General features: G+C 37.8%; 1 long non-coding RNA gene across 2 annotated transcripts; it reads right to left on the minus strand.

Moving 5' to 3' along the window:
- Positions 1–15,970: 15,970 nt before the first annotated feature.
- LOC149224921 (uncharacterized) lies at positions 15,971–19,174 on the minus strand. Of its 2 annotated transcripts, XR_016249112.1 has the most exons (4): positions 18,855–19,174; positions 17,761–17,870; positions 16,973–17,017; positions 15,971–16,792 (listed from the first exon to the last, which is right to left on the minus strand). It is a non-coding gene; the product is annotated as an uncharacterized LOC149224921 (long non-coding RNA). The 2 variants fall into 2 exon arrangements; XR_016249111.1 differs by lacking the exon at positions 15,971–16,792 and having other exon boundaries at positions 16,806–17,017.
- Between the last annotated feature and the right edge of the window lie 8,050 nt (positions 19,175–27,224).

The following is a 27,224-nucleotide window of genomic DNA, read 5'->3' on the forward strand; positions in this document are numbered from 1 at the left end:
TATAGGGTTTTGTTTTGTTTTGTGTTTTTTTGTTTTGTTTTGTTTTGTTTTGTTTTTTTTGGTTTTGTTTCGTTTTTTTTTTTGTTTTGTTTTGTTTTTTTGTTTTGTTTTGTTTTGTTTTTTTGTTTTGTTTTGTTTGTTTGTTTTTGTTTTTTGTTTTTTTGTTTTGTTTTTTGTTTTTAGGAAAAATTGCCCATACATGCAAGGCAAGATTGCACAGTCTTGGAGGGAACCGGTCAACCTGTGAGCACATGCAATGTTCATCAAGCCTTGGGATGACTTCTGCGCAGTTTCTGGGCCGAGTGGCTTTGGTTGCTCCTTAAGCTCTGCGTAATTTCTGGATTGAAGCCAACGCTTCCAGTCAAAACTGCGTAAATTTTGAGAGCAAGCCCAGTGATGGGCTAGTCTGCGTAATTTTATTGGGGAAGGCAACCTGCCTGTTCTGTGCAATTCTGGAGAGCAGTGTTGGCTATCAGGATGCACTGCGCAATTTTGGAGAGCAAGGTTGATTTCCCTTTAGTGCTGCGCAATTTTCTAAGTCAGCACAAGAACCAGTTGAGACCAAGTCATAGGAGGTCAACTTGTGGGTGAAAGGCAAACAAGTTAGCGAACACAAGTTGTTATGCCAAAGAAACTCAACTAAAAGCATATTTACTTGGGTAGTGCAAGACATGCTACTAAGGATGGTTGGTAGGGAGGCTCCAAAAAGAAGTTAAGGAAAAATTTTGGAGGATGATTGTAGCCGCCACAATAGGCTCCAACCCTCCAATTTTCAACTTAGTTAATAAACAAAATGTATAAATGACTTATTTCTAAGAACTTCAAGACTTCCTTCAATAGTCAAATAGTCACTCCCCAAGACTGCCACAAACTCCTAATTTTGTCGACTTTCCAAGATTTGAATAAGAGTGTTCTTGATTTTCCACAGCTTTAATTTATTCATTGTTCAAGCCTTCAAGTTCATCATTGTTCTAGGTTTCAAGGTCTTAACTGTTGAAGCCTTCAAAATTTTCACTGTTCAAAGCCACAAGTTCGTTTATTCCTTCCAAATTTCCAATATCCAAGAGGGTACAGAGTTTACAAGCTCCAATTCAGTATTGTCACACATCTACAGGTTCAAGCTTCAATGAGCCTCCACAGATCGAGTCATCTATAGGTCTGAGCTTCAATGAGCCTCCACAGATTGTGTTGCCATAGGTTCGAGCCTAAAAATGAGCCTTTGAGCCTCCACAAGTGTTTGTTTATAAGTTTGTGATCACAGGTTTGGGTTCTAAGACTGAGTCTCCACAAGTTTGTGATATAGACCAAGCTCTATAGACGACTGTCCTTTATCTTATTTATAACCCGAGCTCCACAGGTGATTGTTCTCATTGGTCCGGTGTTAATTCGGGCTCCACAGGTGATTGTCCACACACCTGTCCACAAGTCTGATCCCTCTCATGTGACTGTTCCATAGGTCTGAGCCCTCCTCAAGTGACTATTCACAAGTTTGAGCCTTCCACAGGTAACTATCCAAGCCCTCCACAAGTTTATACTTCTGATTCTCCACAGCCTAACAGTCTGAGCCACCACAGGTCAATGATCCAAGCTACCACATGTCTGAGATATATCAATCACAGTCATAACCCTTCACCAAATCTCATCCTATTTTGGCCTTCTTGTTCACGAGTTGTGAACTATTCTCCTTCTTCTTTGTTCCTGTGGTTATATTCACTGAATTGGATGCTTAAAATGATGAGTTCAAACTTATATTTATACATGTTTTGACCCTTAACGAAATGAGATTTCCATTTAGGAGGAGCCAACTTTCACATGTAGGCTCATATCGGCTAGCATAAAAAATTATTATTTTTCAACTTGAAAAATCATTTTGTCTTAGCTTATGAGGAGTTAGAAGACGTGTAAGTGCTAATTGGAAAGATCTAAATGTTTTCTACGAGTCTATGCCAATTTCATCCTTAAATAAGGTCATTTTACCATCAGTAAAAATAAATTATGTGAGATTCCATCATTATTTCATCCATGGCAACCTTTAGGGTTTCATCATATGCTAGGGCTTCTTCTTCATAGGCTTAAGGCTCCAAGTGTGTTCTTCATTTATTAGGATTAGGGAATATTCAATAAGGCTAGGGCTCCATCTTCTTTTCCAACCAACATTTATCCATGCATTATTATCTTCATCAATGCTCATATTGACATAAATGATAATTTTGACCAACAATATCCCCCTTTGTCATTGATGGAAATAGTCTCTCCTCCTCTAACATTTTCTCCCTCTTTGATATCAATGGAAAATGGGGTGTCCAAGTACTCCCCCTATCAAGCTGCTTCTTTTCATGCTTCCCCCCTGTGATAGTGCTCCTTCCTTGGCAATATGTTATCTTAATGTGATGCAAGAGAAATGACCCTCATCTTTTGGTGAAGATATTCAAATGCCTCTCGTTGATCCGAATTGGATCCATAAAGAACTGTCAAAGGAACCATGGTTGTACCAGGTCGGGACAGACTTCAAAGAATTTAAAACAACGATCAAAAACACCTCAAACCAGTGCCAATGGCATCCAGCGTGGAACGACGAGGACCTTGGTCAAAGCGCACTAACCGAGGCCCATGGAGACTGCGCGGGAGGCGAAATTAGCCCCTGGGAGGTCCATATCGGGAAACAGAGGAGGTTTTCGCTGGGCGAAAAGCCTCAAAATGGAGAAGCCCTGAGCACTTGGTCACGTGGAAAGCCAGAGAACTGAAGGGCAAAAGGCGAAAGGGATAAAAGCTAAAAGGCGGGACCCGCTCCGAAATCGGCGGTATTGATCGGGGGCTCCTTGAACGGTAAGTGGTTTGGATGAAAGCGGAGTGATCCCACTCAAAGATCGACATGTGGCAAGCGGAGGAGAGAGAAAACCACCACTCATCGCGCGCTAACGGTCGAGCAAGTCAACCGCGCGAAATGAGCGGATGGTGTTGGATCTGGGGGATCCAGATCGGACGGTTGACATCGTGCCCAATGACAAGACTGGATTTAATGAGGGAATATGCTGCGATTTAGAAAGATTTGAGGTCTGATTTGACCACCACGGTGGAGGAAGACTCATTCCACGACGTAACCAAAGAATTGAACCAACGAGGCAGGCTGGCGCCATTACAGGAGGACATGTGGCGACTCCTTGTGAGCCCGATGATGACGCTGAACAGGGAACTCCAAGCGCAGCTGTAGTAGGCGATTCGACGGAGGTGGAAGAGGAACTGAATAGACATGGGAACGAATGGCCTTAAAGCCATGAACAGAGACAAAAGACATAGAGAGAAGAGGACCAGAATCCCAAGAGGAGGATGAAACACAGAGAGAGGAAGACAAAAGACAGAGAAGCAAAGAAGACAGTAAAGCAAGCAAAAGCAGAATGGAAGATAGAGGGCCGAGCTGACCAGAGGCAGCATCGAGCACCAGAAGAGCTTGAGAGATTCAAGCCATCCCATAGAGGATATGTCCGGACTGAGCACCACATTGGGCTCTCTCCATTATAGACCAGAAGGTCACAGAGTTGGTAAGGAAAAGAGTATGTGTACTCTAGTGGCTTGGGGGATCCAAGAACCACCCTGCCAAGTAAAATACCATTAAGGAGACTCACATTGAGTCCCTGCATTGTAATTCTTTGCTTAAGACACAATAAAATAAGGACACCACTGAGAGCTAGACCAGAGATGTAGCCCTGGAGGATAGGGTGAACTCCTTATTGATTTTTTGTGTTCTTGTATTTGCTTACTGTATTTCTCTGTTGTCTTTCCATTTCAAGTGTCTGTGTATTTGCAATCTGATCGATCCTTTGCTTAAATAACATAGATACACACACACCAGCACATGAGTTTGTAATACCTTTATTCAATAAATCTTTAACTGAGGTCACTCATAGGGTGATTATTAGATCAAGTGGTATAAGAGCTCTAGGCTGTAAGGTTGGACAAGCTTGTGTTGGTTTAGCTATTGAATGCTCACTAGATCAAAGCTTAAATTAGGAGAATGAGAGTTGGTGGAAACTAATCCTGAAATTGGGAGAGTCTATTCTTGGAAGACAATGTCAAAAGAAGGTTCTGTGGGGCTAGACCCTCAATTCCTAGAAAGTTTCCTAGCTATAAAGTATATGGTAGAGGAAATGTATAGGGACTTTAGAAAGCATAAGGATGAGGATTCATCAGGTTCTAAACAAGATAAAGAAGAAGATGAGTCTCACTCCCATGACCACTCCAAGGGAAAAGGGAAAGAGGAAAGCTTTCTCACACCTCCTAATAGCCCTGTGCATAATAAGAAAGCATCTTTGATCAAGCTAGATGTTAAATTTGATTTGCCCATATATGATGGAGAGCCAAATGCTGAAAAGTTGGACAATTGGATTAGACAAATTGATGTGTATTACATAGTACATAACATAGACTCAGATAAGAGTAAGATTCAGCTAGCAACCCTACGCCTAGGAGGCACTGCCTTGGTTTGGTGGGAAGGCAGAGCTCAAGATGATATGAAAAGGCATGGTAAGACAATCTCTGTCTGGAGTGAATTTATTTTTGCAATAAAAAAGCAGTTCTATCCATTGGCCTACATGCAACAAGCCATGATGAGTTGGAAAACTCTTCGACAGTTGAAAAGGCAAAGTGTGCAAGGGTACGCTCAAGAGTTTAGAAAGAGAGCATTGATTCTAGGGATCTCATTAGACTCACCATAGACTCTTTTGAAGTACATTGGTGGTCTGCACAACTACATGAGGCATACCATCCTCATGTTTAATCCCACTAGTATAGATGAGGTATCCGTACAAGCTACTCATCTAGAAGCTAGAGGAAAGAATGGAAATCCAGAAGTTGGGGGACCATCCCAACCTACTGCAAGCAAGAGCAAGGAGAAACGAAAGCAAAAGTGGAAACATTTAAGATTATTGAAGATTTTAGTGACAATGTAGATGGCACAATGTATTTTGTGGAAAAATAAAGTCTCAAGCCCTTAGGACTTCGTACCATTAGGCTTAAATTGCCTAGACTTCCTAACTTTATTTTGCATAATGTACTCTACCTTACAAAGCTATGGATAAATATGTTGTCTCTTGTTCACATTCGCTAATGTTAATAGTGTGGCATTGTAACGGTAAAAACAAGAATAATAATATATTAATAATTAGTCAATTTTTTATATATGTAACGCTCAAAAACATACTAATTACTAAATTAGTTATTAGTAAAAAACAAATTCAAATAACAAATAATGTATAATAAATTCTAAGAAAAAGACTACCTATTAATTACTAAATTAGTTATTAGTAAAAAACAAATGCAAATAACAAAGAAGGTATAATAAGCTCTAAGAAAAAGACTATAACTTATTTTAACTAAAGAATAACAAAATAAAATCATAAAGTCAAGAATAATAACCTAGGGCATTAATTAAAAGAATTATACCAATAAAAATAATTGAATCTTAATATATAAATAAGCACATATATAACTAATATATCAAAATATGAGTAGGAGTATGCCCTAAAACTACTTCTGCTTGGCTAAGAGCTCGTTTTCCTTGGATGTAAGGAAATAGCTTGACGACCCAAGATCCAAAGACATCTGGCAAGAGTGAAAGCCTACCACCTTATGGACAACCAATGGGTTATTCCAGGTGACATGGTTTTCCTTGAATAACGGTGATGAGTCAGCCTGCATTCGTGGATAGCAGCCATAGATGGTTGTCCTCACTGCTCGTTTGACAATTGGGATATGATAGGTCTTCCCAATCCTGTAAAAAAAATATCAAAATATAAAATAAAATAAAATAAAACTATTAGAAATGAAGACAAAAATGTAAAACACTCATAAAGGAAAACAATAAAAAAATTAAGGAATATATATATATATGAAGAAGAAAGAAGCCTCAAGGTTAGTTCAATTGGTCGAGGTCTCATTGCTAAAACACCTTGCCATTAGGAGGTCACGGGTTCAATTCTCCTCGATGCCCTTGGGGTTAGGCTTAGATTAGTTTGGAGGGGGGTGTGGTCCCTTCAGATGGACCTACCCTGATTTTCTATAGATAAAAACATAGAGCCTATGGATATATTATGATGTCAACTTCTTCTTCCTATGGTTTTTGTCTCCAAGTTTCAAGGATGTTATTGTCATAAAAGGTGCTTAGTTGTTTTTACTTGGTTATTATGATGTCCACTTCTTCTTCCCATGGTTTTTGTCTCCAAGTTTCAAGGATGTTATTGTCATAAATGGTGTTTAGTTGTTTTACCTGGTTATTATGATGTCAACTTCTTCTTCCTATGTTTTTTGTCTCCAAGTTTCAAGGATGTTATTGTCATAAATGGTGCTTAGTTGTTTTTACCTGGTTTGGAGGCTTGCACTCCTAGGACAGTCTTTTTGGGATGCTAATGACTGCATCCACTCAATGTAATACTCTTTTTGATTAATAGAAAAGCATCTTCATATGCTTACTATATATGTGTGTGGGGTAATTTAATTATTAAATGTTTTTTTTTTTGAAATTTAGTTATATAATTTTTTGTGAGATCATGATTTTATTATTATTTAAAAATGCATTTTAAATATATAAATGAATTAAACATCCTATAAAATCTTACAACACTAGAATAACATATTACATGATTTAATTTTATTATTCTAACAAATCTTTATCATATTTAAAATTTGTTTCAACTAATGAAATTTTAGATAAAAAACTATATGAAAAATATCCCAAAACACTAAAACTTTAAATAATTAAATTATATTTTTAATTTTTAATTTTTTAAATATATGATTAAGATAACTTTTATTTAAAATTCTATTAACTATTAAAAAATGGTTAATTATCACATATATTAATTATTAAAATTCCATAATCTAAAAGTAATAAAATTTTCAGAACTTTTAATATTATATGATTTATCCATAAAGCTATTAAACAGAAACTAAATTATTGTTAAATTTATATGTGCGAAGATAACGGGACTTCCATAAAGCTGGAACCAAATAATATTAAATGAATCATTTAATTATTCGAAGCTTTAACTATAATATATATGAAAAGTTGATGGAGATGGGAAATAGAAATAGACGTTGAAGTTAATATGTATTGTTTTACCAAACATTGTGCTTGTCATTAAAAAGGTAAAGTACTCTACAATACAATCCAAGTGAGCAAATATGATAAAGTTTTCAAATTTTATGTATGTCACATTCACCATAAGATTGTTTATTTTTATAATGCTTTTTATTATTAATTTTTTAAATAAACAAGGGGCCACTGTTGTGGCGCTAGTCCCTGCGAGTTAAGAGAATAGTTTGGTGAGTTATTATTATGAGATTTAATTTGTGTTTAATTTGCATTATCATCAGAGCTGGTTTGCATTACTAGTGTGTTGTAGGCATGCTTACTTGTATTAAGATTTAGTGAATTGGATAGCGAATTGTTGTATGGACTTTTTGACTTTATGCAAAGAGTGAAATATAATGAACTTTGCGTTTGTTAAGTAAGAATTGTGATAAATGTAAGATTAGTTTTAGATGTAATTTTCCAATGTGTCATGATTTAAAAAATGTTTAGATTAATAATTAAAATGCAATAAAATTTAAGAGTGAATCATGGAAAACTTGAGGGAAAAAAACTATAAAATGTAATAATAATGCATTATAATGTATGAAGAATTAGAGAGTGTTAAAGTAAGTTATGTATTTTAATAAGCACGGAGTATAAAATATATTTAAATGCATAATAATGAATTCATGGTGCACAAAACATAGAATTTTGTTATTTTTTTACATTTGAATATTATGGAAATATTCATAAAATGATAATGAGCAAATAAACATTATTATGAATATAAATTTGTTAATTAAATTCGTGGTGGAGAGTGTTCAATATTTATATAAATCATTCTCGAAAGTCAAAGAAGAACTTAAGCAGTTAAAAATTATGGAGTCTTGAACCCATGATTGAAAGATTAGATATCTAGTAACATGTTTGGACATAAGTGATACCATTCAGGTTAATGTCAATGATTGGGGAATTATTCCATGGTCAAAAGAACAAAAGATATATTTATTTAAAAATATTGTTTATCATAACTTTAGTGTGAACTTTAAATTTGTCCAATTACTAATTAGCAAAGAAAATAAACCCTGCATCTAATTTCTAATTAGTAATTTGTTGCATTTAATTAATAATTTGTTGTGATGCAAAAGGACATGACTTTTGGTCTTTTTTATAGTTTTGGGTCAGTAAATATAGCATCTAAGTACAATAGCAAAGTAATTTTGATAAGTTTATTTTATAAATTAAAAACTAAAATAAACAGATTAAAATTAAAAAAACATTTAAACTTTACGAGTTGAAATGTAAATTGATCATGATCTGCAAGAAAAAATTCATTATCTTTTGGTGTTGTATACTCTTGCTTTCTGCAATATCTGTGTTCCATTTAAGTAAGTTAGTTTTTTATTGAAATTTTTTCGAAGTATGATGAAAGGACTTACGTCACAGATAAACAGATGCCATTAAACATAGTTGTTTTTCTATTTTGTGATTATATTAATTAGGGAGTATAGTTTAATATAATTCATTTATTTGGCATAACATAAGCATAGCAGGTATGATGACATATAGAATGACGAAAAATGCGATAATTGAAAATAATAAAAGAATGGAGATTGACTATACCACTTCAAATTACTCTATTTATTAGTTAGAAATAATGTTTTGACAGCTTGATTTTTTAAAACTTATTATGTTATTAAACTTTATACCTGGTGACAAGAAAGGCTTACCTTGGCATAAGCTAATTATTGCAGGTTAATACAACTGGGAGAAATGATATTACATGTTATAAATTATGAAAATCATATTCAATTAATACTGTTTTAAAAAATACATAAAAGTTCATTTCAATGTGGGAATCTTTTTATTCAAGGAATTTTATTTCTTTGTGATTGGAAGTGTAATCTTTCCATTATGAATACTGAATAATAAAAATATTATAGGAAATTTATACTTAGTTAAAACTATAAATAATTTAATACTTATAATTAAATATGAATAGATAACCAGTATTTAATATTATATGGGTAATTTAAATCATAAAATGCATTATTTATTTAAACATCAAAGATAGAGTGTGATATTATAATTAAATAAAAACAAATAATAATAATATTTTTATATTGGATCAGAGATATTTAAATTTAATTATAATTGGCATGTTTATCATGATTAATAATAGTAAAAAGTGTTTAATCACAATTAACATGGTTGTGATGCTAATGCATGGTCATCTCGCTAATCCATGGTCAAAATGGTCAATCATCATTAAAATGGTGAATGATGGTAAAGCGTGCCCAATGTAGTTAACAAATATTAAAAATAAACAAACCCAACTATTAAATAAATGAGTTCAAGTAACTAAATATAGTAGATAGAAAATGGTGAATGATGGTAAAGCATGACCAACATGGCTATCAAATATTAGAAACAAACAAACCCAAATATTAGATAAATGATTTCAAGTAACTAAATATAGTAGATAGTAATTTATATTTATGAAACTTGTTCAAATTGAATTATAACATTGATTTTCTACATAAAATCAAATATATAACACATAAAGAGCCTAATTTATTAAACATTAGCATAATGAATCAAGAGCCATAGAGACAAAATAAAAACTGCCAATGCCAATTTTTATCAACTAATAATTAATGCAACATTCCACTAGATGAATGTTCAAATACAAGATGATCATTTAAGAACATAGGATTTGTGCTGTAACATTTTGTCATTCTGTCAATACAATGTCATTTTGTCAGCAATGACAGCACTTCATTCCAAGTTTCCATGTTTCAAAAATTTCAGTTGAAGGGGATCCCATGGAATTTGCAAAAATTTATGCTTCTTTATACCAGCTTAGCTGCTGAATTTTAACAAGATCATTTCCAGACTTTCCTAGAATGGCTGCAACTGTGCGTTCAGATGTTACAACTTCAACTGTAGTTTTTGTGATAAGCTCACCAGCTGCTGTCACACTGCCAAAGGTGATATACAATGCCAGGGACATTAGTACAGAAATAGTGATGAGCAAAACCACCATGATAGCAGCAATTGACAAAATTTTGCAAATGTTGTGTACCTTTCAAATCTGGCAGAAGTCCGTTGACGAAGAATTGGGTCCTCAAACTCAGAGAAATTGCCAATACTGTTTATATTGCAATTTGACTGAATTTTGAAACAAAGCATATAGTTAGTACTACAGGGGTTGGTGTTTGCAGACAGATTTATGGTTGATTATCTTAAATAGAAATTTAATTGCAGCAAGGAATCTGCTTTTGTTCTAAGAAATCAAAATCAAAAAGTAGCAACAGAGGGACAGTAGACGAATTGTTGGCAAATGTTGGAAAATGTCGGAGGGAGATCAAGAACTGCATACAAAATGGGTGCACTTGTTTGCTGTGGATTGCCTGAAATTTCAATCAGTGCTTCAGATTTTCCTGGTCTAACTTCAAGAAGATTAACTTTGGCATGAGAAATCTGACCATACAAAGAAAACATGATCAGTAAATAAAATGTCTTCATAGCAAGGCATCAACAATTGAGCTTGTACTGTGGTGGTCTTGTGGGCGGACAACTGTCCCTCGTCGAGATCCTGGAAAGTTACTCGACTTGGGTTTTACCCTGTTCGTGCGCTTTGGGTTATTATTGTTACTTGGTTGTTTAGCTCTGCAGTCTCTGTGATTTTTAATTTGTATTTGTTGTATTGTGTGTGGTGAAAACACAATGCGGTTCCTGCCTGCTTGGTTAACTCTATAGCAAACGTTTGGTTGCGGTTTTGTTGTTCCAGGTCCGGCAGTATTGTCTGTTCGTTTCCCTCAAGAGTCCATGGTTATTTGAGCATTATAAGTTAATGGCATTCTGGTTAAATACTGAGGGTTTCTCTTACCTGCATGGCTTTTATGAGCGATATAACCTAAGTCGAACCAAGGTTTTGGGGGTGGAAAGGTTTTGGGGTCTTATTGGGGGCCTCGCATCATTCGAGGTGAAGGGCACGTGGTCCGGTGACTCCCAAGCGGATGTGTAACGTTGGTATGAATCGGACCCTGTTCGTGCCCTTTGGGTTATTATTGTTACTCGGTTGTTTAGCTCTGCAATCTCTGCGATTTTTCGTTTGTATTTGTTGTATTGTCTGCGGTGAAAACACAATGCGGTTTCTACCTGCCGTGATACTGTGGGCTTCTCTTAGCTACATGGGTTTTATGGAAATTTCCGTAAATGTCGGTTTCGACCACCATTTTGGGCCGAGACGACCTGGGTGAAGCTATGGTTCTTGGTACAGATTGAGTGGCAGCCTTTTGTAGTTTGAACTGTTTTTGCAGATGAAGATCTAAATAAATTGGGGTTTTTGAACTGTTTGAAATGTTAAAATATTGAAGATTGCATTGTGTTTTGTAACTGCACGGTTTCCTATCCTAGGCGTGTATTCAAGGTTTTTCGCTTGTGTAATTTATGTTTATGTTTACTTTGGTGGATAATGTTTTTTTAAGTTTGTAATTCTGTTATGGATGTATGAATATTCAGCTCTGATATTACTCCTAGAACGGAAGGTTGCTTTGTTGACTAAAGCTGTATAAGACTAAAACACATGCCTAAGATGGCTTGTTGCAGCTTTGCAATGTTGACGAGATCTCTTTTGATTTGCAAAAACAATTTATTAGAAAGTGAGTATTGTACATACCTGAACCAACTGATCAGTTTCGAAAGCACACCGAGGAAGCTGTTCTCTTTGTAATATTCTAATATTGGCAGCTGTTGTGTGCCTCATATCAGAAGTCAGTGCAGCACCCCTGCCAATTAGACAACACAATTTCAAAATAAGATCAAGTTGCTGAAACGTACTTTATCATATGCAATCCTATTACTGGTTACAGAACTGTATCTGCGATCAAACTTCAGATTCACGCTAACTAGCTAAACATGAGAATGCAGAAGGAGAGATCAAAAGTGTGAGGCTACAAAGCCATAAACTTCTGGAACAAGGCTTGCAACACGTGCTTTTCAATGAGATCTAATAGAAACATTGGCTGAAAGTATTGCACAATGCTGAGGATGTAGGCAATTATGAGATTGGCATTGTTTTAGTATAGAACAAAGGGGAAAATGGTGCAACAAAATGCAAACAACCGACTAGAAATTTTAGGCACGGGTTTCATAAAAAGGTTTAAGTCCCCTTGCCGAAGTACTCCAAAGGTAGCTTCTGCATACACGACACTGTGTGTGAAGTGCACTTCAAATCATATAAAAAATGAAATGGGTTGAGGTAAACTTACTGCTTGGACATTCTTTATCATGCTTATTTTAAAAGCTTGCATCATTTTATTTATTATTTCTAAATAACTATGTGTCATGATCTTTCTTTTTTTATTCTCGAGTCAAATGAATGCAATTAAACTAAAACAGAATGCACACAGAATCCAGACTAACACATAGGAAAGTTTTAGAGACATATATGAAAAACCAACTGAAGCAGAAAATAAACGTACTTTCATGTTGAACTCTGACCGGTTCTGTTTTAGAAGATAAAGAATTGCAAAAAAGTCATTTGTATCTATATCCGAATCCAACAGAATTTGATGCGGTGCTCCATGTGATGGAAAAATTTGACAACTTAGGTAAGTTAACATAAATATTTGGGAAAGAATAAAAACACGTGACATCATCATGATGCTCTCTCACGAGCTGCACTTTATATCATCAACTGCAGTTGCTCATGCAAATAAACTAGTTGAGTCAAAACAGTACTCAAATTATGCAAGACTGAAATAACATGGAAGTGTAACCTAAAACATCTCAATTCAATTTTGCATCTAATAATATCTTGATCCATAAATAAAACAAAGATGTCTGGATATGGTATTTGCAAAAAAACCTGAAATACTTGCAAACAGAAAGAAGCATCAAATACTTGCAGATTGTACTTGCCTTATGTGAGCAGGGAACAACACAATTTCAAAATAAGATCAAGCTGCTGAAAGGTATTTTATCATATGCAATGCTATTACTGGTTACAGAACTGTATCTGCGATCAAACTTCAGATTCACGCTAACTAGCTAAACATGACAATGCAGAACCATATTCATATTACTTTTGCATTTGTTCTGGATGTGAAGGGAAGCATGTTCCTGCATTTTGTAATCTGTAGAACAAATAGTTAGTTAGAATAAAATGATAGCATTGTAAATTGAAGAGAGGACATATTTGAGAGAAAACATGTTAAGGAGTTATGTGAACTAAGGTTTCTTGTGCAATCCTTATATCATGTACAATGTGTCAAAAGCTTGTTTAACATTAAAAAGAGTATTTGATTGACTAAAGCTGTATAAGAGTAAAACAGATCTCTAACATGACTTGTTCCAGGTTTCCAATCTTGACAACATCTCTTTTAATTTCCAAAAACAATTTATTAGAAACTCAGTATTGTATATACCTGAACCAACTGATCAGTTTCGAAAGCACATCGAGGAAGCTGTTCTCTTGGCAATATTCTAATATTGGCAGCTGTTGTATGCATCATTTCAGAAGTCACTGCAACAGTGCTGCTAATTAGAGAACAAAATTTCAAAATAAGATCAAGCTATTCGAACGTACTTTATTTAAGATTAAAAGGAGTATTTGATTGACTAAAGCTGTATAAGACTAAAACACATGCCTAACATGGCTTGTTGCAGCTTTGCAATGTTGACAAGATATTTTTTGATTTGCAAAAACAATTTATTAGAAAGTGAGTATTGTATATACCTGAACCAAGTGATCAGTTTCGAAAGCACACCGAGGAATCTCTCCTCTTTGTAATACCCTAATATTGGTAGCTGTTGTGTGCCTCATATCAGAAGTCAGTGCAGCACCCCTGCTAATTAGACAACACAATTTCAAAATAAGATCAAGCTGCTGAAAGGTATTTTATCATATGCAATGCTATTACTGGTTAGAGAACTGTATCTGCCATCAAACTTCAGATTCATGCTAACTAGATAAACATGAAAATGCAGAACCATATTCATATTACTTTTGCATTTGTTCTGGACGTGAAGGCCAGCATGTTCATGCATTTTGTAATCTGTAGAACAAACAGTTAGTTAGAATAAAATGATAACATTGTAAATTGAAGAGAGGACATATTTGAGAGAAAACATGTTAAGGAGTTATGTGAACTAAGGCTTCTTCTGCAATACTTATAGCTGTATAAGAGTAAAACGGATCTCTAACATGGCTTGTTCCAGTTTTCCAATCTTGACGAGATCTGTTTTAATTTGCAAAAACAATTTATTAGAAACTCAGTATTGTATATACTTGAACCAACTGATTAGTTTCGAAAGCACACTGAGCAAGGCGTTCTCTTGGTAATATTCTAATATTGGCAGCTGTTCTGTGCTTCATTTCAGAAGTCATTGCAGCAGTGCTGCTAATTAGACAACAAAATTTCAAAATAAGATCAAGTTGTTCAAAGGTACTTTATCACATGCAATCCTGTTACTGGTTACAGAACTGTATGTGTCATCAAACTTCATATTCACGCTAACTAGTTAAACATGGCAATGCACAAGGAGAGATCAAAACCATGAACCTACAAAGTCATAAACTTCTGAAATAAGGTTTGGACTTCAAATGATATAAAAAATGAAATGGGTTCAGATAAACTTACTGGTTTGAAATTCAGCATTGAGTCCGAGCAAGAATACCAATGGAATGAGTGGAAGCTACCACAATTGTATATCAGTCATTGTGTACTTTGTGCTTTGTAGATTGGAAACCATGTGAGGCCAGAGGCTATTTAATGCATGCCACCATCATGAATGTAATTCTACATTCCTGTAATATACAGCACAAGTTTGGGGTCGTATATCTCTCCACTTCAATGCAGGGATCATTGCAAAATAATGCCATATAAATGCATGTTACTGCCTAAATATGCATGATATATGCAGTAACTATGAAAGAGGGCACCCTCGTCATTAATGCCAAAAGACACTGTAAATATACATGCGAAAGATCAAAATAAATGACAAAACAGAAATTGAGTAACAATGCAACATATATTATCTAAAGTGTTGGCTGAGCTGTGGTCCAAAGTTGACGGGTGGGAGTTTTCCACTGCTGGCCCAGGTTCAATTCCCAGTAAATGGAGCACTTGTATTTTACATAGGAATCCTTGGAGTAACATGCCCCAGAAGTGATAATCCATCGTGACCCAATCCCAGTATATACAGATAGATTCGGAAGTGGGCTGGGGGTTTGGGGGGGGAAATGTATCCCTGATTCAAGCCAAAAAATAAAAGATGTTCTGTGATAAAAATATGGATATTATACATGCTACTTCCCTGTCCTAGGCACCCTCCTGCAAATATGTAACTATCTAAAAAGAGCACCCATGGGCTTGCTGACATGGAGCAATTTTAATTTTTAGCCAACACCCTCTGTGGGGCATCCATTTGAGGATTGTCTTCTTAGCCTACTTTTGCATCATCTTAGCCTTAATCTATTCCAGTTATTTGTACCATTTTATTTTAAACCAGCATAGATTCATCTTAACCCTAGATCTATTAAGCACAAAGAGCGATATAAACAAACCGCCATGCAAATCTCTCAGCACTTAAAATATTTAGGGTTAAGAAGGATCTATGCTGGTTCTTTTCTTTCACTTTTTATACTGGCCCTTTTTTTTTAAACTAGATTTCGGATGTCATCTGGAATTTCATTTTAGTTGTATGCATGTTACACACATTACATGTCTCAATAATGTAGAATGCACCTCACTTCTGTCTGTACAATCATAATTTGGAATCAAACTATGGTTAATCAAGCTTGTAGCTAGCTCATTGCATGCTTATGAACCATCACACTTACCTGTTAGTGATTACTTCCAAGTTCCACCAGTGACTTCTACATGTAGTGATGGAAGTAAATAATGCAAATTCTTGGCCTCTAACCAAGCAAGAACGAGATTCTTAGTAATATGGACATCATCGTTGAAATCTAAAGTTCACTTGTATAAGTGGATGACCAAAGTATTGAGGTGCTCCAATGATTGTTTCTTTCTACATTGCGATCGATATGGATCATCGCAAAGCAACAAATCTGAAATAATTAAAGCATTGACATAAAGAAGGAAATTTCTATGCCCCCACTATTGAAGGCTTTTCCAAAAAGGGGGATATTGTTATTGCAAATATTATTGTATAGATTCATAAAATTCAATCTTGAGTTCATTGTTAATAAAGAGTGCACAAGAATATTTGGTTCAAGATTCCTTATAGTCATATAGGGGAAATGTGAGAGAACAAATCAATTATGACATTACCTTCATCAACATGTGGTTGGAATTTGATTTCTAACTATACCACAACAACCCACTCATGGTTGGAAATGCAAACACTTTTATTATGAAACACTAGGGAGTCCATTATAGCCATGATCTAACCTTCCGACATGCAGAACATATAAGATTCTTCCACAGAACACATTATGATGTATGCATCCCTGCTACAAGATTAAAAGCCATAAGGACTACATAACTTGAATCTTTGCTCAATTCACCAATGTTGAGCACATCTTGATGAATGTGCTTCATACATCTGAAGCGTATTCTTGTTTGATACAGGGCCAGAATTATAAGCACAAATGCAGATCGAAACCACACACCCCAACAAGGCCCTCCAAACAAGACAGAATATTGACATCCAATTTTCTTAAGTGAAAAGCCAACCAAAATTATTCTAATTCTGCAACACAATATATTACAGAATATGATACAATCCGTACCACCTAAAGAGCACAAAACTATCAAGAAAAAAGAACCCATTAAATTTTAACTCCCTGGAAAATTTTCAGTCTGGTGCTTGAAGGAGAAAATGATTAAATAAACAAGGATAGTGATGTAAAGCATATAAATGGAGAATTACCTGTCCGCAATTGATAAACAGTGCTGCAAGCTGCTCTTCTGTCACCTAATTTGGCAGTATCCAGAAGAGTCATTAGTGTGACTTGATAACAATTGACAAAACATCACTCGAAATTATCTATGATTTTGCAATCCCGCATATGTCGGTTGCCTATATATATACCAGTATTATTTTCAGTAAACATTGACAAGTCTAATTATAGGGCAATGAAAGGGAACCACTGGCACCAATAGTCCTACACTAAATTTTGAGTGTGTTTCTATCCATTGTCATGTTCAGATAACTCTCAAAACCAGGAATTAATCCCCCACTGCACCATAAATTAAATTCAATACAACAAAGCGCCTATGGTGCCATTGAAATCCCAAATTCTCTTATAACTTTCAAATGAAGACACTGCGTATGATTTGGGAGGTGACATTGAGGTGTATACGTGGCTTGAAAAACAAAAATAGCCTTCCAAGTGAGTGGAATACATATCCAAGAAGATAAGTTAAACATGGGCCTTGCATAACCAAGAAAATAAGTTAAACAATGCCCTTCGGCACCTAGACGGGCCAGCACATGCATGGGAGAAAGATGGATCACCAAACATCCCAGAGGATATTTAGTGCTCGGCATTCTGCTACTCAAATTCATCCTGACATAATACTCATACCAGTTTTAAAATTCCGGTTAAGAAAACGTCAATACGATAAAGGTACTGTTACTGGAAGTTGTCTTGATACAACAGATGCAATGCTATTGAAAATTATTGTTTCCCTAATTTCTGCCATGAATTCACTTACCTGCTGATCAATATCAGAAACATAAACTGTTCTTCTAACGCTGTCCTCTGTTGAGCTCTGATGTTCCTACCGTTGAGCCTCCTTTTACCCTGATTGAAGCTGTTTTTCTTCTGATGCACCACCAAGTAAAACAGAACGTCAACAATGTAGCAGAAGATTCAAACTGAAGTGACAGATAGGAGAAGAATAAAAATAAAGTAACAGATAGAGGATAATCATAATGCCACAGTACGAAATCCTCGAAAGGATACGCCACTTTGATTTCTACTCAGCTTGCAAATTTAGGAGATAATCGTATTAATTTGTAATGAAATCCTTAACAAGTGTAAGGATATGCCACTTTGATTTTACTGAAAGCTTGAGAATTTAGGAGATAATCATATTAGCTTGGAATGAAATACTTTGATTTTTACAAAATGCTTGTGAATTTAGGAGGTAATCATATTAGCCACATATGAAATCCTTAACAAGGGTTGTGCCATTTTGATCTTTACAAGTTTGAAAATGCAGGAGTTCGTTATGTTGGCGAGTAGTGAATCAAATCCTCAACCAGGAATATGTCATTTTGATTTTCAGCAATGTTGCAATGTAAGCTTGCAAATTTATGAGATATGCCATTTTGATTTTCAGTAAAATTACAGATCAAGCAGACATCACATAGACAACAAGGGAACACACGAAACACGCAAGCATGTTTAAGTAATATTAGTCCCAAAATGAGGACTATACCTCCCCATAGCCAACTTGGAGAAAGTTGAAGCTTTTGATACATGTAGCACTTTATAAGCCATTATTGTTTCACAATTATTGTGAATGTGAATTTCTTTTCTGAAAATTTTACTTCTAGAAAATTACAGCTACCCCTGACTTGTAAGGCATATAAATACCATCAAAATCACCCAGGAAATACAATGAGAAGAGTTGTGAATGTGAAATTAAAACACCCTTTTTTAATTTTTCAGTATCTAGTATTAACTACCCTTGCACTTGTTTTTTTTTAACATTAAACATCACTCAGAAATTGCAATGCGATATCCCCAGAAAAATGCAAAATTCCATGCGGATCAAAGAGGAAAATGATATACAAATCTTACCCTCCTGCCGTTATTAGCGAAGCTGCCATTGCCATTAAAAATAAAAGAAGGGCGACCTGTGAGGCTGAGGAATGAACTCCTCGGCTAAAGGATTCAGTTTGGAGAGCAAATCTACAAGCTCCCGCATGTCGCCATTGAATCCGCCGTTCTTTTCAGCCCGGGAGAGATCAGGGGTTCGATTTCCGTAACTCGCCCCTTCGACGCTCACATTGTTCTCCACCAAAGCCATCGCGGTGTCTCAGATCCCACGAAATTCTCTGGTCTGCAACCTTTGAAGATATGCCGGGGGTGTCCTAAAATTAAAGGGTCAGATACACAGAAGCCCCTGTATACAGCTAAGACAAACCCTCAGTATTCAACCAGAATGCCATTAACTTATAATGCTCAAATAACCGTGGACTCTTGCATGCAGGTAACAGAAACCCTCAGTATTTAACCAGAATGCCATACAGTAGCCGAACTTACCAAAGCCACACCGAGCAGGCAGGAACTCCACCGCAGACGAAAAATCGCACAGACTGCAGAGCTAAACAAGCAAGTAACAATACCCGAGCAGGAAGGAACTCCACCGCAGACAAAAAATCGCACAGACTGCAGAGCTAAACAAGCAAGTAACAATACCAACCCAAATGCCGCGAAGACAGTAAAACCCAAGCCGAACATTCCAGCATCTCGAGGAGGGACACCTGGCCGCCTATCAGACCACCAGAGCGCATGCAACCACGTGCCCTTCACGCGCGCCACGTGCCATTCGCCTCGAACGATGCGAAGCGCGTAATAAGACCCCCAATCGTTTCCGCCCCCTAAACCTTGGTTCGACTTAGGAAATATGGAAAATATTTCCAAAAATTGCGTCGGTCAACCCAAAGTCAGCGATCTATCGATCGCTTATAGTCCCCGGCAGGGACTAATAATATAATATTTATAGGATATATAAATATTATGTTTAGGTATAACAACTCGATATTTTGGTTTCATAGTTTTTAGAGCATTGTTTTCAACATTATTATGAATGTGCTCGTTTTATCTTATGGGTAATGTATTCACAAGTTATTATTGTTTACAATTATTATGTATATATTGTAGCATTCACCATTTGAAAGTGAGGATTCTCTTCATTATAGCCATTAAGGGTTTTATGGGGTATGTTAATGGATTTTAATTAGATTTTTTATTCTAAAAAAATGTCATATTGATATATTGATTTATGAGGAATGTAGATATTATTTCTGAGTTGGATATCTCAGACTCGAAATAATAACATACTTCAGAGATCATCATGGAGCATGTAGTGGAAGGTATGTTCACCAACTTGTGATCCAACCTTCTTTAGATAGATTAATGTATTTTGTTTTTCTAATTAAAGTTAATCTATTAATATGTAACAAAATATGAGTACAATGAGGCCTAGGCCTCAGCAGCGCTGAACATTGTTTTTCAGAAAATAACTTAACTGCCCCATTGATGAGGAAACTAGTCCGTGAGGGCAAAAAATACCCAGATGTGGGATTTCAGTCTTTAAAACAGGAAAAAACAAAACAAGAGAAGTTCCAATGGGACAATCATAAACCCATAAAAGTTCCAACAGAACAATCATAACAGAAAAGAGCCAGTCAGCAAAGGAGACCTCAACTGGCATATGGGTGGCACCTAGCTGCCACCAGAGCTATCAGCAGCTACTTGCGGTCCTGACGCGTCAACCATGCTGCCACCTGGTGGTCGCGTGGCTGTAGAACTTCCTCCCGCTGCATGCTGACTGCCACCCAGGGCCTTGCCATGCAGAGTACCCATTTCCTCGTACAGTGAATGCTTTCCAATATCTCGGCCATTCCTGTGTCTACGAGCCTCCTGTTGCTGTGCTTCAGTACTTCTTGACGGGGCGGCTTGCGGCTCATTTTCTTCAGTGAAAATGATGGTGATGGTGGCAGTAATAATTGGTTTGTTCAGGTTGCTGTGGAATCTGAATTGGGTCAAGTGGGGAGCTGGGTGAGGGGGCAATGGGAAGTTGGTAGTGTGAACCGCGACATCGCTTCGGCAAACACCTGGAAACTGTGCGCGACCTCGACCATTGCAGGTATTAGGATACCTGCCTAAAACAGAGCTATGGGGGTAAGGAAGTTCAGGGGAAGGAGAGGGGGAGGCGGGGTCAGGGCTCGGCATCGCCTGAGGATGGACGCTACCACCACGATTACCACCTCTACGAATTCTCATGCAATGACGAATACGAGCCATAGCCAAATGCCTAGCCAAGTTTTCAGCGGGAGAGATGGCTGAGGAATTAAGTAGAGGATGAGCAAGGGAAGGCTGGGTGGAGGTCTAATTGCAAAGCTTGGAATGAGAATAGTGATGCCCATTTCCAAGGTCGACACAACTCACTAACCAACAACGACTCCCTGTGACAATTCGAGAGCAGGGTGTAGCTGCTTGGGGCGGACAATTGCAATGGAGCATGGGGGGAGAGACAGCAGTATGGCGAGGGGAGTCCATATCTGTGCAAATAATGGCCAAGTCTCGGCCCAAGCACCCATTAAATGCAGGCTGCACGTGGCCATGAATTCGGCTCAGGCTGGCGTGGGAGGGAATGCTGACGGCCAGATGGCTCGTCCTCTCACCGCCTACCAGTCTAATCTTCATTAATACCTTGATTGTCACCCACATCCGGGTAGATAGATCAATGTATTGTCAATACTTGGGAGCCCGAATTGCAAGGGAACCCTTCTTCCTTTGCATGTGATAAGGGCTAGTATGTTTTATTTTTCCACTTTGAAGAATGCAAAGAGCCTCATCTTAAGATTGGGTTCATATTTAATCGATGTAGGAGGCCTATATCTTATTCATTATTCCTTAGACTTTAAGCAAACCTCAAAAATTGCACCAACAATAATTTGGGTCCACTTTCCTTATCTCCCCTTAGTTTTTTTTATGGATTTACCCTAAAATCTATAAGGGACAAAGTGGGGAAGTTTATTAAAGTAACAAAGCCAAATGGGTCTTAATACTATTACACTTGTATCTATGTGGAAATTGCATTGAAAAAAATGCCTCTAGAGGCCATCTCACTTAATCTAGATGGAAGGAAATTTCACCAAGATCTAGACTATGAAAGCCTCTCATTTAAGTGTGGTTTGTGCCATGATTATGGGCACCTTCCCAAAAGCTTCTAGAAATTCCTATTGAAATACTGAGAGGGGGGTGAATCAGTATTTCATTCAATTGTTATAATTAATGCCAGTTAAGATTTTTCACAATTACAACCAAAAAGTAAATAATAGGAATTTTATTAAGAATAGATGAGGACTCCAATCCTCTTTTTACAATAAATTGAGTACAATAATGTTGAGGGCTCCAACCCTCCAATCCACTAGGCTCCAACCTATACTTTGCCAATATCCAACTTGGACTTCACGAGGCTCCAACCCTATCCTCAACAAGGCTCCAAACTTTATTTTTATGAGGCTCCAAACTTTAGGGCTCTATTGGCGGTGCTGGACCCGCCAACATGTCAAGGGATCTCCTTGGTAAGAAGTCCCAACTAGACCTCAGACCGTTTGGAGTAGGAGTCCTAGCAGTGGTTAGTGCAGTATCACCTTGATTGTAATCACGCACAGAGGTAAGCAAGATGTCCTTGTTGGAAGCAAGGGAGTGACCTTGCTGCAAGTCAGGTAAGATGCATGGAAAGGCTCTAACACACAAGAGGGGAGAGGAGTACGCCTCTTAGAAGCCTGTAATAGTATGCAACTTGAAAGGGAACACACGAGTTGAAATACATCACAAGATGGAAAGCAGAAAAGTTGGCAATCCAAAGTGATGAGTTAAACCAACAACACGATTCGATAAGATTCACACAAACATATACGGAATAGTCCATACATACATGCATAAGTTACAACTACATACATTATTAGAGTAACCAGAATAATCGAACTAAAATAACAATACATTCATGAAACAAGTTGGCTCTGTTATATTAAAAGAGTGAAAGATCCAATCATACATACAACCATGACAACCACTAGCCCCAGTAGTGGAATGTTACATTCACTGCCGCCTACTCCTCCAAAGAGATGTACTCGCTCTGCACTGTGGAGAAGCCAAGGATCGTTACAATACACTCCAAGCTTTCTCTAATTTATACCTATTAGAAGCTTGGCTCCCAAAAGTGGGTACAATGAGTTATGAGGTTCTATATATAGCAAAGGGTGGGTTGACCCTTGACATTCCCCTTTGTGACTCTTGAGCTACCCTCATGACTCTTCAAATTACACATGACTATTTACATTCTACTATTGACAGTTGGTCTTTCACTTTATAACACGTTTACAATACATTCTACACATGTACCCATGTGAGACAAAAATGGGCTTGAGTAATCCATACAAAACATCACTGAGACTCGGACAACTGTGGGAAGACTAACTCGTTGACACCCTCTTGGTGATTTTTGGTGGCGAACTGATGCCAAGCTTGGTAGTCTGCTATGGCATCTGCGTACTCCGTGGTGATATCCTTATGAAAGCCAACTCTTGCCTCTGTAGCATCTGAGTACACTGATTTGGCACCTCTTTCCTCTGTAGCATCTGAGTACTCTTGCCTCTGTAGCATCTTGAGTGCAGTTGGACTAGCGACATACTTGTATATAGTGTCTATGCTCATCTGCAAATTTACATTGTGGCTATGTGCATCAACTGCTTGAACTACATGTCTAGCTCTAGTCGGACTTGGTTCTTTGCTTTCACCTCGGTGAGTGTGCCAATGGATGGGATCGCATGTGTGTGCACAATGAAATCCATGCTCCTGAACACTCATGCATGTGAATCCTGTAAGTTGGGGATGAGTTGTGGGAGTTCCTCATAGTTCTAGATTTGGCTCTGGATGCATGCTTTCAACTCTACTGCCTTTGGCTTCATCATCTTTGGAAAGTACAATGGGGCTCCCTTGTACCTCATTGTCCATATCTACATGTGATCGACAATAGTGTGTATGTTTGTCAAGATGCATGCTCTCCTAGCACAACACTGCTACCAACCATTAAGATGGAAAACTGACTTATGCATGGTGACGAACTTGAAGTACAACTTCCGCATGACTGTCTCAAGAGACGATACTTCATCAAGTATCGCTTTCCTCCACTCTGCTATGGTAGATTGTAGCTTGATCTTCCCTCTGCTTGGCCGCTTGAAATTCCTAAGCAATGTGCTTGTTCTTAGCTATCAAGAATCTCACACTTGAGCTAGTGGCTTCGACATATGCATTTGTAGCGTCGACCAATGCAACTGGATGTCTATGCACATTGGACATGATCACTCGTTCTTGAAATTGTGCAGGAGATGCTTGGTCATCTGGAGTGGGCACTCTGTGCGACTGCGCAACTATGTGTTGTGACTCGTCGAAGGATATGTTATGCACATTTGCTTCCCGATTGTCCTCAAGGATTTCAGTGTCTCCTTGATCACTTGGGACTTGATCTACTCCCAAATTTGGTGAAGCTGGTGGAGTGGCCTTTGGGTCTTTGGGCATGAGGTTTGTATTCTGATCTTTCTCCAGCTGAACCAACTCCGTGTCCATCTGCTCCAACATCTGTTCAATCTCCTTAGCAAAGTCCTGCTCTTGCGCCTGCTCACCCTGTTTTCAATCTGCCAACTATTTTGATTCAATATCATGTATCTGTGCAATGTCCTCAATGTGTACAAACTGCACTTTCTGTTGTTCCTATTCTTGTTGCATTTCCTTCTCCCTTTTGTGCAACTCTTGTTCTTCCCTTAGTTGTTTCTTCACCTCCTACAATTCTTCTCTACCTCCTCTAGTTTCTGCTTCTCCCTTTGTTGTGTTTTCGCTTCTTTGCTTCAATCTCCCAAGTTGCTCTTTCTACAAGTGGATCTTCCTTGACCTTGTGGCTTTTCTCTGCCTCTGCGCTGTCAGAAATCTTCCTTTTGCCTTTGTCCGACGTAGGTCTGCTCTTCTTTACTGCTGTTGTCGTTGCTTCTATGTCAAGCGTTGCTTCCTTGTGCATTGATAACCATTCTAAAACCACTCTGACTAACTCATTGAGCCTTGAGGAGTTATAGAAGTATCTCCATGGGTCTTCCTCAGGCCAATGACATGAACCATGGATTCAAGGATGATACACTCTCACACACTAGTCCTTCACTAAGCAATGCGGGTCATATGGATTGAAATTTTTGGTGCCGAAGGTGAAGCTCTTGAATTCCTTCATCTCGGCCTTAGCATGCTTGAGACTCTGGATCTCATACAACCTGATACGCAAAGGAAGAGGAGGCCAAGGTGCCTTCTTCCTCCTGTGTAGACTTGCTGACAACCCTGTCGAGGTGTGGTATGCAACCTCTTGCATGACCAACTTGTCCATGACAAAATTTGGTAACACATCTGGAGCCTTCTCCGTGCTGTACATCCAGATGAAGGTGCCAAGGGGTGAGGCATACCAATTTTCTATGTTAACCAATGCTTCCATCACTGCTTATGACATGCAAGGTTGATCCTACTCAAAGATCATCCTATACACCACAGTGACGAAGTGGTCTAATAGTTGTAGTATAACTCCATGGAAGCTGCACTCAGAGAACGACCTACAATAGATATGCACAGAGGTTTTTGAAGGTGTCCACGCCCAACCCAAGCTAGGGAACTGTTAACGAGCACAAAGTGCATCAAGCATGTAAGTGTACATGAAGATCTTTTCTTGTTGACCCTTGGGTGGATGCTGGGCATTTTCTACCTGCCCCTTTAGCTGGAGAGCCAACATGTTGGACCAATTGAAAGGTCTTCCTTCATTCGCTAGTTGATCCAACACAATCACCCAACTCTGCGGGAAGGTTTTTGTACTTTCTTGGCCATACAAGTGGCATGCGAAGATGACCAAGAATTGATAAGCCTTCCGTAGTGTCTTTGTATTCTATACTTGGTTGGGTGTCATCCTGAACTTAGATGGATCTCTTTCCCATCTCTTCAAGATGTCTCTTGAGTTCGCATTGCTGCTAGGATTGGTGAAGAGTGCATCCATTTTGTTCACCGACTGTGGCAAGTGATACATCTCCTAAAAGTTCTCTACCCTAAAGGTAGAAAGTTATGCTCCATTGACACTGCTCAGTACCATTGTCTCTGGAATAGTATGTGAGGCAATCCAGTGGATCATGTCCGTGCATAGAAATACAGAATATTTGCATGCAATCCAGTACAAGCCTGACTTGTGTATGTTGAAATAGACTCTGCGGTTCTCCAAATTCTCCTCAAAGGTGCCTGAAAATATGTCATTGATGTCCTGCCATGTGATCTTGATCTCCTTGTCTATGAACAAATTAGTATCTTCATATATGGGCAAGCTCATAGACACTTACTCGACAACATCTTCAGTTGTTCTCCTTTGACCTTGCTCTCTTGGAAACCATTGTACCCATACTACTGAGAGATAGATGAACACCTGTGATACCAGGAGATAAAGCAACACTCATGGCTAGAAAAATGTCAGTTGAAAACCAAAAGAAACTTGTGGACAGACATGCAACACACCTGATTGACTGACTGGGAAAATTGTACAGTTTTCTTTGGGAGACACTGGGAGGCTGACTGCTGAAACTGCGCAGAGCAAAGTCCAGGCTCCCAGTGAGTTGACTAACTGTTGAAACTGCATAGAGCATAGTCCATCATGGCTTGCTAAGGACTGGAACTGTGCAATGCGCAGTTTCAGTCAACATGATTGTTGCCCGAAAAATTGCACCGCACAATCCCAAGGGCCAACTAAGGCACTGCCTTTCAAAACTGCGCAAAGCACAGTCTGGGAGGCCAATATGAGGTAGGCTCTATGCAATTCTTAGGAGAAAGGCAAGGCCTTCCATCCAAAAAATGCATAGTGCAATCCAGGCAAGGTAAGGTCCGGGCTAAGGTAGCTTAGACCTGCCGACGAGCGACGGAAAATCTGTAAGAACTGAAAGCATGTGCAAAGCTGGTGCAGACATGAGTGAATGAACATGCATGTGATTACAATCAATGCATGATTCAATATTAAGGGAAAACAATGAAGTGTGTGAAGCGAGTCGTCGCAACAACGACTGTTAGTGCAGAAAAAATTTCATGCATGCGATAACAAGGAAATGAAATGCAAAACTTGAAATGCTTATACAAGCTAACATGCATTGAAACGACAACAAGCACTTAATAAAACCAAGCAAAAAACACTCACACAAACCGAAATGTAAAAAGCGATAGAAAGGCAGCAAAATACATGAAAAGTAGACTTACCCGGAAAAAGATCTGATGAGTGTGCTGAAGGTTCCTAGATGCATTGGGAATGCCAGAGCTCCAAGATCGAAAGTGAAGAATGAGCTCTAATGTGTCGAATAAATAGTTTTTACAAGA

Source organism: Pinus tabuliformis, chromosome Q (genome assembly GCF_031772625.1).
Source record: "Pinus tabuliformis cultivar Carrire ecotype Pingquan chromosome Q, CPIR1, whole genome shotgun sequence".
NCBI classification, from domain to species: domain Eukaryota; kingdom Viridiplantae; phylum Streptophyta; class Pinopsida; order Pinales; family Pinaceae; genus Pinus; species Pinus tabuliformis.